This window comes from Carlito syrichta, unplaced genomic scaffold (genome assembly GCF_000164805.1).
Source record: "Carlito syrichta isolate Samal-C Ts95f unplaced genomic scaffold, Tarsius_syrichta-2.0.1 Scaffold308830, whole genome shotgun sequence".
NCBI classification, from domain to species: Eukaryota; Metazoa; Chordata; class Mammalia; order Primates; family Tarsiidae; genus Carlito; species Carlito syrichta.
In genome coordinates this window covers 286,652-299,037 of record NW_007252926.1, presented here as the reverse complement: position 1 = coordinate 299,037, position 12,386 = coordinate 286,652, and the positions used below count along the sequence as shown (strand labels likewise).

Below are 12,386 nucleotides of genomic sequence, written 5' to 3'. Positions count from 1 at the left end.
AAAATTGAGTTAATAAGCGTTAGAGTATGAGCCTCTTGCAGGTTTTTTTTTTTTGAGTTGGGAGTCTCACTCTGTGGCCCAGGCTGGAGTGCAGTGGAATGCTCATGGTCACCCCAGCGTTGACCTGCTTGGACTCTGGTGATCCTTTAGCCTCAGCCTTCCAAGTAGCTGGAACTACAGGTGTGACCTACAGCACCTGGCTAATTTTTTATTTATTGTATAGACGTGGTTTTGCCAAGCTGCTCAGGCTGGTCTCGAACATGTGGGCTCAGGCAATCCACTCACCTCCGCCTCGCAAAGTGCTGGGATTACAGGCTGAGCCACCGAGACTGGTCCTTGCAGCCTTATAGTACGGTATACTCAGAAAGAGAAAATAAAAATGTAAGAGAAAGAGAAAACAAAGGACTGCAGGAGAAAAGATATGATTTATAAATCATACCCCTTTTGTGATCTAGGATAAAATAATAAACATAAGGATGAGATTAGTATTCAAAGAGGTTACTTCAAAGCAAACTCAATAGAAAAAAAGAAAAATGTTTCATTTATAGTGAAGCAAAAGACAGAAAAAAGATTTATTAGAGAGTACAAAAAAAGTTACTTAGGTTTATTTTTTTCAAATTAAGAGAGGAAAAATTTTTGTTTTCAAAAGTAAAGTACCACAATGTATTTTTTTCTATCTGCTATAGAAAAAAAAGAATATTGATAAAAACATAAACATAGGAAATCAAACTTACAATACTTAGTTTAAAAGGCAAAATAAAGGGCATAGCCATGGTGGCTAACACTACTACCAACCCGGTCGCAGCTGCTGCCACTAGAGCTTGTAAACAAACATATAGGAACAAGAATTCACATCGTGATGAAGAGTGGTAAGGACATTGTTGGTACTCTTCTAGGATCTGATGACTTTGTTAACATGGTACTGGACGATGTCACAGAGTTTGAAATCACACCCGAAGGAAGAAAGATTACTAAATTAGATCAGATTTTGCTAAATGGAAATAATATAACAATGCTGGTTCCTGGAGAAGGACCTGAAGTGTGAATGGGTTTCCCCGACTTATGCTAGATTGTTTTGTCTTATAATGGCAGCAAAATCTTTTTTTTTAACCTTTTAATATTTGACCCTATAAAGCTACGTTCCCCGTTAAAGAGAAATGCTTTGAAGATGTATACCCATTTTTGTAAGTTAATCATGATTATCTTGGAAAAAGAAGGGCTTCTTCTTCGAAAACTAAAATAAAGATGTTTTTGGTATAAAAAAAGCGAAATAAAGTAATAAATGTCACCCTTAATTTATGAAGAGAAGAGACACTCACGTGAAGGTAACTAAGATTAGTAGTCTCTAGTAAACGCATGCTCCATGGAAAATTTTTAAAATGTGTTTTAAGAGGCATATTATTATTGGCACTGTTTCTGACTTTCCAGTTTTTTGACAAAAGTAGATCTTATTAAAGGTTAAATGCCGTCCCCCCACACCCCATCTTCGCAGCTCCTCAAACCTATTCCCTCCATTACCCGGCCAGGCTCTAAGACCAGTAAGGCCATTCTTGCAACCTGCTAAACAGCGCCCTCTAGTGCTGTCTTGCACATGAAGTGTTCTCACATCAATTTTTTCCATGAATTGTTGGGTTATCCTAAATCTTAGATTTTCTTTGGCATTGTAGCGAAGAGAGAAAGATAAATAATGCTTTTGAACAATTTTCTGACTTTTCATGCCAGCTAAGTAAAACTATAACACTATATTAAAGAATCATATAAAAACCTTTTATAAAATAGAGTACATCCACTTTTAAATAAAACATGACTTTTGTTCAAAGGCTAGTTTTTAAAGAAAATAATTTGCATAAATTGTTAGTGTGTTGCACAGTATTTAGGAAAAAACAGGGGTTTGTTCTATCAGACAAAAAATTAGCAGTAAGCTGTGACAATAATTTGCTTCTCTCACTCTTGAAATGTATATACTTAGGCAGGTGGTACTCTAAAAAAATTTCTCAAAAACTTATTTGTGATGACAAATAGTAAAAAAAAAAAATGTGTTCAATCTTAACATCCAAAAGGGAGAATACGCAAGGCTGGGCACAGTGGTTCATGCTTGTAATCCCGCACTTTGGGAGGCCAAGGCTAGAGGATTGCCTGAGCTCAGGAGTTCAAGACCAGCCTGGGCAACATGGTGAGAACTCATCTCTACAGTAAATTAAAAAATTAGCCAAGTGTAGTGGCACGCCTTTAGTCCCAGGTACTAAGAGAGTGAGAGTGAAAATGAGAGAGAGTGAGAGAAGGAAAGGACTAGAAAGCATGTTAATGTACGTGCATATGTGATATGTCTATATATGTATGCATGTTTATTTCTATCATTATGCTTAATAATTAAACACTTGACCCAGAAATATGGGTAAAAATAAGAGCTCTGAAATTGTCATCAAGTAAATTAAAAACTAAAAACACTGAAGAAAGGATTAGAATTCATGTATCTGATAGATTTGTTTAAATGTTTGAAAAAATTTTTTGGGGGTGGGGTATGTTATTCTGCCTTGGGCACATTACATAAGGTTAAATGTGTACAATGCATGCAAAAGTAGTTAAATAAAACATGTTTTAAAATACCAATCAAAAATATAAAAGGTACAAAGAAAAGGTAGCATATATCCTAATGTTTCTAGAGTGAGACAATGTTTAGAAATGAAATATTCTTGAAACACAGTTCCTCGGGTATTTGTGTTATCTAAATCCTTTTAATGGTGTTTAAAAAGAGCAGGGGCTCTAGCAAATCCAAGACAACAATAGGCAGAGAAATGGGCATAAAAAGCCCACAATCCCTGGAATAAAAACAAAAAACATAAACAACCTAGTTCAATTTCTGTCCCTGAATCACCATTGACCTTGACAAAGTCAGTGATCTCTACTGTGATTCAGCTTCTCCATAAAACCAGGGCAATAACTCTCACCAGAAACCATATAAGAATGTTGATAATGGATGGATTAGTGTGATAATGTACAAAGCTTATAGAAATTTTACTCTACTGTGAATACTTTTGGAAAAGATCATGATCTTTTGCTACCCCACAAAAGCTTAAAGAAAATAATGGATGTATATATAACACATTAGGTTAAATTCTGCTTAACATCTTCATTTTTATTTATCTTGATAGTTTCTTCAATGTTCTGTTTTTATTGTCTCTTCTTTAATATTTTTATGTCTAGAAATTTCTAATCCCTTTTTAATCTTATTCTTTCTCGTTATTTGTTTTATTTTCAGTTTTCTATTTACACAAACAAGGATTTATTCTTAAGTTTCTCCCTTCTCTCATTCTATTTACATGTATAAATCTGTTTTTTTTTTACTACTTATCTTTATGTTGTTCAGTTATAATAAAAGCAACCATAACAATGATACTAGCACTTAATATATATGAAAGTGCTTTGGAAACAAACTCTAATCTTTAATTCACGTATTGTTCAAGGTAATCTCAATTAGAAAAATTGTTGATAGTTTATATATCTTATTTATCAAGCCCCCAAAAGGTAAAATTTTCAGTAGTAGTGCCACAATGAAAGAAGAAATAACTACTGGACATAATAAATCTTATTACAGTTTTTCACAGATTTTCTACTAAATAAAAGTATAGGTATTTCAGAAAATTTTCTAAGTTTCTTTATCCCAATTTATGGAATGAGATATACAGAGCAGAGGGTGCCATGAAATGTATACACATTTTAAGAAAGGAAAAAAACTATTAAAATTGTAATACTCAATAAGATGAATACAAGTCACGTTTGACTTCTGCAATTACAAGAGGTGCTCAAAGTGATCACCATCAGCATTCAGACACTTCTGATTATGGCAAACATCTCTTAAAATGTGAATACATTTTTTGGCACCCCCAGTATTAATATTTTATATAAAACAGGGTGAGAAAAATAAGAATGTCTCACACTTCTATTTTCAACTCTATTACTTTGGGTTAGATACCAGTGGAAATCACTTAATATATATGAAATATGGAAACAACCACCTTATTGCGCTCTTGGAATGATTAATTGTGCTTTTACATGAGAACAAAGGCTATGTGAACATATGGTATTATAACTTTAATACAGGTAATTCATTGTAGTGTGAAACAGCCATATCTAGACCAAATAATAATCACTTACTATGTGGGATAAAATAAAACCCCCACTGAAAAATGGAGAAATGCCTCTTTCTGCCTCTAATTAGTTTTTAATAAATGATACATAATAAATGGTAATATTCTAATTCATCACAGTTTAGGCATAGTCCTTTAATGGGGAGGAAATGGGAGTGTATGAACTCTGGCATCTGTTTGCACAGGCTGTGAAACCTTCTCTCTTAAAGGGCATTCATTGTTCTCAAACTTAGAAAAGATGCACACTCTCATAAGGTACTGTCAGGTAGCCATGACTAACAGGAAATAGTCCCTCGATACCACAAGGTTCCAATTGCAGATAGTCTCTCTGCTCTTGGTTCCCAAATGTGGACTTCACAAATGTGAGAAATACATTTAGATTAATAGTTTTTTTTTTTTTTCAAAGCTGTGTTTTGGTTTTCTGACATTAAATTCTATAAACCAGGTCTGTGTATTTTTTTCCATGGTATATTTCAATAGAATAGATGAACTGAAGGTATTTAAATTTGTTTTTAAAGATCCCAATAGGGCCGGGTGCAGTGGCTCAAGCCTGTAATCCCAGCACTTTGGGAGGCCGAAGCGAGAGGATTACCTGAGCTCAGGGGTTCGAGACCAGCCTGGGTAACTGGCAAGACCTTGACTCTACAATAAAAACTAAGCTGGGCGTGGTAGTGCATGCCTATGGTTCCAGCTGCTGGGAAGGCTGAGGCAGAAGGATCACCTGAGGCCAGCAGGTGGAAGCTGTGGTGGCCATGAACATGCCACTGCACTCCAGCCTGGGTGACAGAGTGAGACTCCAACTCAAAAAAAAGAAAAAAAAAAAAAAGATTCAGGTGGGATTTCTTTTTCTTTTCTTTTATTTGCAGGCAGGTCTTGCTCTATTACCCTGGAGTGGTGTGATCTTGGCTCACTGCAACCATCACTCTCTGGGCTCAAGTGATCCTCTCAGCTTCCTGAATAGTGGGACTAAAGGCAAGTGCCACAATACCTGGCTATTTTTTTTTTTTTGTAGAGACAAGGTCTCACTACATTGCCCAGGCTGATCTTGAACCCCTGGCCTCAAGTGATCTTCCAGTCTTGTCCTCCCGAAGGGCTGGGATTACAGGTATGAGCCACTGCACCCGGGCTACTTGATTTCTGCTTATGTGCAACACAGTATTTTAATGTTTTTAAAAATTCTTCCTCAACTAGAAAGGATAAAAGGATGCATGATCACCACAAGCAGTGAACAAGTATCTAACAGTGGTATTCTACTTACTTTAAGAGGAATAGTTGTGCTCTTTTTACTCTTATCTAGACTTATATGAGCAGTAAAGAGGTGAGAAGATAGTTATCATTTGATATAACTAATAAAATGGTGTCACATATTCATTGAATGCAATTCTCCCTCCATGCTTGCATTAGCCATATCCATTGCTATAACATCATATTGCCTGCATATATGTTCCCTGCACGCAAAGACAGAACCTTAATGCCTAGTATGATCTTTGAATAAAAGGACTTAGAAGGAAAATCATTGTTTCTTCTTTAAAAGGGGTAGAAATAAATATACTGAGGCTACAAATAACTATTTCCATATAACCAGGGCTAACTCATTCTGGGGAGAGTTTTATGTAGATTTTCTATAAAGAAATCTTTTTTCCTTCCATTGGATTATCCCATGAGTGCCTTTGTTCTCAGACTGCTTTTCCTATGCTGAAGATTTTGAGTATATCTCTGCTATGACCAGTTAGATTTGAGAGCTTTAATTTACTTAGTAATCAGCACAAGTATATCTCTATGTGTTCTTTATGGAAACAAGCACCCACACAAACAAAAACAGAATGTATCTCCTTCACAAAATGGACACATTCATACAAAGCTAGATCACCCTCTAGCACATATTGAAGGCAAACTATTGCATACTTTAAAAATATAGGCGTTATCTTTATGTAGGAAGTATACTTATAGCATTATGCCTTGATACTTCTTCACACGGTTTTTCATGTATTCACAAGCATACACATGCACAACTCCATTTCTATAAAGTCAAATTAATCTAACGCTGCATAGTCTGGTTGGTATTTCTATATCTTTTCCTCCTTTAAATGTGACTAGCTATTTACACCCTAACAATTCTGGTACAGAGCTGATTTAGCATTTTTATTGGAATGTGAAAGCTCTTAAAAGAAGAAAAAAATCTAATCAGGCAGAAGAGATAGAAAACTTGCTGAATTTTCTCTCCCCCCTCTAAGACCCCCCTGAATCCTATCAAAAGCACATCTTCCATTCATTGCTTCCCGGTGTCATTATGACAAGAGGCTACAAATCAATAGCAGAGGGAAAAGCAGGACCAACCCGCACTCACCAAGTGATAAAGATTCACTCTCAGTCCCGATTTGCTAATAGCCCATAATAGCAGCCATTGGCGCCCTGCATTAAATCATACATTTCACTCTGCGTTTATTATGGGATTTTTAAAACTCCTCACCAAATTGGATTTTCTCGATGGTCTCTAATTTCCACATTTATCATTTAAAATTAAACTCCTCTGTGGAAAAGGGGGATAGAGAAGGAGGAGAAGGTAGAGAGAGGCCAGACAGTACTGTATTTTTCCTTTCACTCCCCCCTTTATGAAAACCCATAAATAATACCAGGTATCATAGCCATAAGCAGCAGTTTTTTTAATATTAAAAATTATAGAAATCAGGCTGGAATGGTCTGTATGTGCTGGTCTGTGAATGAAGATGACAATTCAATAGGACAAAATATATGTTGACAAAGCAGATTTTAAACAAAAGAAATTTTGTTTAAAAAATTCTCAGTATTGTTGCAATGAAGTTGAATTGTAAAAGTAATGGAAAATAAGTTTATGTTACATTATGCAAATACTCCAAGAAGCTGTAAAGAGAGTTCAGCAAATAAAGTATTCTGGCTTTTAAAAATGATATTTTTTTCTTATTCTAAAGCTCAGTGACAGATAAAAAGAAAAATTCTCTTATTGATTTCTCATTATGTAATACCTTGCTTTACCCTCTATACTTTACTATAGTATAGTATACTATAGTAAAGTATAGTATAGTATAGTATAGTATAGTATAGTATACTATAGTTTAAGAAATTATTGTAAAATTTCATTGAGTCCTGTGGCTAATGCTACCCTTTAGCAGCTGCAGCAAACCCCCAAATGAGTTCTTTAATTCCTACAGACGTCACAGAAACAATGGAGTCAACTCATGGGAGCTTCATCACTATAAGTTTAGGTATATATCTTCTTGGATTTTTTTCATACCTTGGGTATAAAATGACAAGTAAATTGCAGGTATATAACATAAAATGAAAAGTCTATATTTTGTCAAGGTTGCACAGTTGAGGCTCAATATGGTCAAGTTATAACCATAGAATTAGCAGAATCCAAGGATATCAGAAGAGAACTAATCAGCACATATGTAATAAAGAAGCCTAGAGGGTTCATGAAATATCAGATGATCCTCTGATTTCTTCCTTTTGGGAACCTCCTCAGCAATGAAGTACACACACACACACACACACACACACACACACACACACACACACACACACACACACCTTTCCTTAACCAACAGAGAAATGACCTTTTAAAGCAGAGAGAATGTTTACAAACAGGAGTTTAAAAACTTCAGCCATTTTAGAAAAATATTTCATTTCATTTTAACAGGCCCTCTTTTGTTTTGGAATTTTGTTTGTCATTGACATAATTGTTTTTAAAAGTTTCAGTGATTCTTTTTTAAAAAAAAAATTACCACTAATTACTGTGCCTTTTCTGTCATTGTTTTTCAGATAGAAAATTACTGTTGTACATAAGCCTTTTTTTCTCCTACTCCACATAACTAAACAGGCTCCATTTTAATAAAGTTTTTATTCCAGTAACATACATACTGAAAAGTGCTCAGAAGTGTATGCTGTGAATTTTCACTGTCATTTCTGTATAACCAGTATCCAGACCAGAGTGCAAAATGTTTTACTAGTGACTCAGAAGTTCCCCCGTGTTCCATTTCGGTCAGTACCAACTACTAACTCCCTCAAGTGTAGTCTCTATCTTGCTTCTAACATCATAGATTAATTCTGCCTACTTTTAAACTTGTGTAGATGAAATCATCCTGGTATATACTATTTTGTGTCTAGCTTCTTTCACATAAAATTATGTGAGATTCACTCACACTGATGTATGTAGAGTTCAACCATTCTCACCGCTATAGAGCAGGGGCTGGCAAACTAAAGGCAGTGGGCCAAATCTGACCCACTGAATGTTTTTATATGGCCTGTGAGCTAAAAAAGATCTTTAAATCTTTAAATGATTAAAAAAAAATTCTTTTCCTATAGTATTATGGTAGATGTTCAGGATCCACTTATGAGTGAGAACACAGTAGCCAGAAACTGCGTGGGGCGGGGGCGGGGGTGGTGGTGGTGGAGAGGTGGGATTGACAGTAGTCGATATCTGCCTGGGCAAGGGGCGACACATTTCATCAGCAAGGGTACCTGCACAATGAATATTTGTATACCTAATCCTGAATTGTATCCCACAATTTTAAAATAAAATCTTTGAAATTAAGAAAAAAAAACATCTGGGAAACAACTCAAAAAAAAAAAATCTAAAGAAGAATATTTCATTACATGTGAAAATTATATAAAACTCAAATTACACTGTCCACAAATAAAGTTTGTTTGTTAGTTGGTTTGTTTTTGACAAAACAGTCATGCTGTTTAAAGTATCATCTACTGTTACTTTCATGTACAACAATAGAGTTGAGTAGTTGCAACAGAAACCCATAGGGCATACAAAGTCTAATATATTTACTATCTGGACTTTTACAGAAAATGTCTACAGCCAAGTGCAGTGGTTCACGTCTGTAATCCCAGCAATTTGGGAGGCGGAGGTGAGAGGATTGCCTGAGCCTATGGGTTTAACATCAGCCTAGGCAACATGGTGAGACCTTGTCTCTACAATAAAGAAAAATTAGCTGGGCATGGCGGCACATGCCTGTAGTTCTAGCCACTTGGAAGGCTGAGGTGGAAGGATCGCCTGAGCCCAGCAGGTCGAGTCTGCGGTGGCCATGAGCATGCCACTACATTCGACAGAGTGAGACTGACTCAAAAAAAAAAGAAAAGTTCTACTGATATCTGCTGTATCTGTAGTGTTCCATTGTGTGACTACACGACACTTTTGTTTTTTTAACCCATTCTACTATATTGAAAGACACTAGGGTTGTTTCTGGTATTGGGCTCCTATAAATATATGCTGTAAACATTCTAGAAGATGTCTTTGGTGAGCATATACATACCCAGGAGTGGAATTGCTGGGTAGAGGTCATGCATATGCTCTGTTTTGTAGTAACTGCTAAACAGTTTTCTATAGTGGTTTTTAATCAGTTTACACAACCACCAGCAGTGTGTTAGAATTCTAATTGCTCGTTTTCTTGACAACCCTTGATATTTTATTCTGGTTGTTTTAACTTGTATTTCCTTTATGTCTAATAAGATGGAGCATCTTCTGGGTGGGTATGGCAGCTCACATCTGTAATCCCAGTACTTTGGGAGGTCAAGGTGGGAGGATTGCTTGAGCCCAGGAGTTCAAGACCAGTCTAGGCAACATAGTGAGACCTTGTCACTACAAAAGATAAAATATTTAAAAAATTAGCCAGGTGTGGTGGTGCACACATGTAGTCTCACCTACTCAGGAAGCTGAGGCAGAAGGATTACTTGAGCCCAGGAGGTCAAGGTTGTGGTGAGCAGTGATCCATGCCACTGTATTCCAGCCTGGGTGACAGAGTGAGACCCCAACTAAAAAAAAAAAAGGATGGAGCATCTTCTCAGGTGTTTATTGCCATTTCGGTATCCTCTTTTGTGAGACATCTATTTAAATATTTTATCTATTTCTCTCTTGAGTTACCTGACTTTTTTGTATTGGTTTATAAGAGTCATTTATGTTTTATGGATACAAGTCTTTTGAAATATTCTCTATTGTAAATATCTTCTAGGATGCAGCATGCCTTTTTACTACTACTTCTCCTCCTCTTCCACCTCCTTCTTTTACAAGCCCAAGCCCACAGCTAACATTATAGACTTTTTGCTCTTTTAAGGGTAAATTTTGATGAACAGAAGTTCTGAATTTTAATGTAGTTCAATGAATCCACTTATTCTTTATAAGTTATAGTACCTTTCTTTGTCTGTTTAAGACATGAAGATGGTAAATTCACTTTGAATCTTCATGAATACAACAGGTCATTTGTGAATAATGACAATTTTATTTTTCTTTCAATGCTTATGCTTTATGATTTCTTTTTCTTGTCTTACTAAACTGGCTACTGCCTCCAGTACAATGTTGACTAGAAGTAATGATAATGGGTTTCTTTATTTTATTTTGAATTCTGCTGTAGATTTTTGTAAATCCTATTAATCAGGTTAAGGAAGTTCTATCTGTTCTTAGTGTTTTTAAATTATGAATAAGTATTAAAGTTTATCAAAGACTAGAAAAAAAAAACTATCAAGATGATCATATGAGACATAGAGGCTCATGCCTATAATCCCAGCACTTTGGGAGGCTGAGGCAGGAGGATTGCTTAAGTACAGGAGTTTGAGACCAACCTAGGCAATAGAGTGAGACCTCATCTCTCAAAAAAAAGAGATGGTCGTATGATCTCTCTCTTTTTTCTGTTAATATGGTAAATTACATTGGTTTGGAAGTGTTAAACCACCTGTGCATTTCTGGAATAAACTGTAGTTGGGTCATAATTTACAATAATTTCCATGTATTGCTGGATTCGATTTGCTGACATTCTGTTTATGATTTTTATATCTATGTTCACGAGAAAGACCAGTTTGTAATTTTCTTTTCTTGTATCATCTTTGCTTGGTTTTGATATTACCTTCCCTATGTTTTTAAAAAGCCTCTAATGGAAACTCAAGAGCTACCTTTGGCAAATTGCAAAACTTTAGGGAAATTGAAGGTGCTATTCTTTCATAATAATGGTGAACTCTGATACTTATGAATTTTTCTTATTCTGTTTTATATTGTAAGTTTCATGACTACTGTTCTTCAGTACTTACTTCTATACAATCTTTTGAAAATTCTTCTAAATTTTCTAAATTTCATTTCACTTCTCTGCATGGTGAATATCCACAGTCCACAGTAAGGGCTTGTCACTAATTACATACTAGACTGCTCTTATATGCAAGGATAGGTATTCTGGGATGCTATTTTAAAAAGTAGAAGATATATTTGCTACTCTGGATGTGTTTATAAACCAGTAAACTAAATCAGTCCCTTTTAAAAATTATAAATCAATTATGGAGTCATCTTTAATTAAATTTCTTCATTCAAGTTCATGAAGCTTTTCAAAAAATGACTTCTATTACAATAAGGAAAACAAGTTAATGAAAGAAAAATTGGAAATAAAGCAGAAAGAAGCACAAAATAATTCACAGTCCCATCAACAAACACAATCATTAGCACTTGGATTGTTTTATATAGATAATTTTCAATGTGTCACATTCTCCTATTTCTTAAATAGTAGATACCTCCACAGGTGTTATTTCCTACTAATTTCAGTTATGAAGAATTTTCCATTTTTTCCTGAAATTTTTCCAAAACTTAAGAAAAAAAAATTAGAAAGCAGCTCCTATAGTTTGCATCTTTACAAAAACAAGTATAAAGATTAGGAAAATTTGTTTGAATGTATGAAATGAGGTTCTATTCTCTTTCTCAATCATTCAAACATGACATTACACCATGGCTCCTAATTCAGAAAGCTGCTATTGTGATGTTTGATAGGTCCCACATCTTGTTACATCTTTATCCTTAAGCTATCTTTATCTCTGATACACAACATACTAAGACTTGTTGTTTGAAAGCAAAAATACTTTCAAACTTGCTATATGACATCAAAGTACAGAATTGCTAATTTACAGCTTATTTAGCATAGCTGTTATAGGCATTTGTTCTGGTGCTAGACTGAGTTTAAAACTTGGTACATCATTCACAAGGTATAATCTTGATAAAGTTATCTACTTTGTGCCTCAGTTACTCATCTATGAAATGAGAAAAATAATAGTAATGACCTCATGCGGTTGTATTAATAAGTTGATTCAAGCAAAGTGCTTTAGAATACATAGTAGGTGCTCAGTAAATGCCAGCCTTGTATAGGCAAGCTGAAGGATGCTCATTTTAAATATATTTAAGAAGCAGTTGTACTTTCTGTTCTCATATTGAAAGTCCTCTTC

At 35.1% G+C, this 12,386-nt stretch overlaps 1 pseudogene; it reads left to right on the top strand.

The window, feature by feature from the left end:
* The first annotated feature begins 771 nt into the window (after positions 1-771).
* LOC103268424 lies at positions 772-1,045 on the top strand (annotated as a pseudogene).
* Positions 1,046-12,386: the final 11,341 nt, after the last annotated feature.